We start from the raw sequence: 1,196 nt of genomic DNA on the forward strand, positions 1-1,196 counted from the left end.
GAAACAACTTCATCAAAAAAAGTATTATATGAAACAATTTCACAAGATTAAACAATTTCATGAAAAAATTTCATAAGATTAAACAATGAAATCGACGAATGAGAGTAGTTTTTACGGTTTTTACAAATTAGAGTGGTTTTCATTTGATCGCTCTTATATATATATATATATATATATATATATTGTTTTTGTGAAATTGGTCCCTAAAGAAAATACCAAAAAATGACGAAAATGCCCTAAGGTTAACGGAGGAATTAGATGTTACAGTAAGAGGCCAACTTATTACTAAACAGCATATCTTTTGTGACAAATGAAGTTTAGGGACTAATTTCATAAAAACCACCAAAAAACAAAGACGAAATTCATGATTAATTTCTTTATGTTAATTATGTTTAATAATATTTATCCATCATTATTTATATTTATGATCATATAAATTACGTTATTCTTGTTCACTTTTGATCAAATTACCTACCTTAGAAATAATACATAACAGTTAACATTATTTGAATTAAAATATCAGAAAAGGACGTGAAAACCACAAACCACTTTCTCATTAATTAGAAAGTTGCCCATAAAATAACCGAGGTGATTTGAGATTGATAACTTTATGAACTGGAACTAATTGAAACGAAAGATGAGAGTCGCTTTCCCACAACTTGAAACCCTCTCAAGGTTTGCGCCTTGTTTACTTCATGTTCTCTAACCGTTTGAAAAATAATATTAGGAGTCGTTTACCAAATTCTTATCGGATAAAGGTTTATTAGCAAAGATTACCACCATCACCTACCTTATTAGTGATATACTCGATCATCAAAATGGATTGTTGGTAAGTGTGTTTTACCATATAATCGTTTACCGAGTAAGAGTTTTTTTCCTCACTTGTATAGATAAAAAAATTTATTTTTGTTAGAAACACTCACCAACTAAATGTTTAGTAAAATGCCACTTAGATGGCATTTAGTTTACAGAATATTTTTTTAGAGGAAAATAAACAACTTTGGTTATTTAGATTTTGAAATTTAAATAATAAAATAAACAAATTACTAGCAATCCAAACTTTTTTAATAACCAAAATTCCTTTAAAATATATCCCAATTAATATTAAAATGAAACTTTTAAAATTTGATATTTAATGTTGAGTCATTTATAAAAACATAGTCTATTGTATATTCCTGAATTTTAGATTATCAATG

This window comes from Cynara cardunculus, assembly GCF_001531365.2.
Source record: "Cynara cardunculus var. scolymus isolate 2C chromosome LG 1, CcrdV1, whole genome shotgun sequence".
NCBI classification, from domain to species: domain Eukaryota; kingdom Viridiplantae; phylum Streptophyta; class Magnoliopsida; order Asterales; family Asteraceae; genus Cynara; species Cynara cardunculus.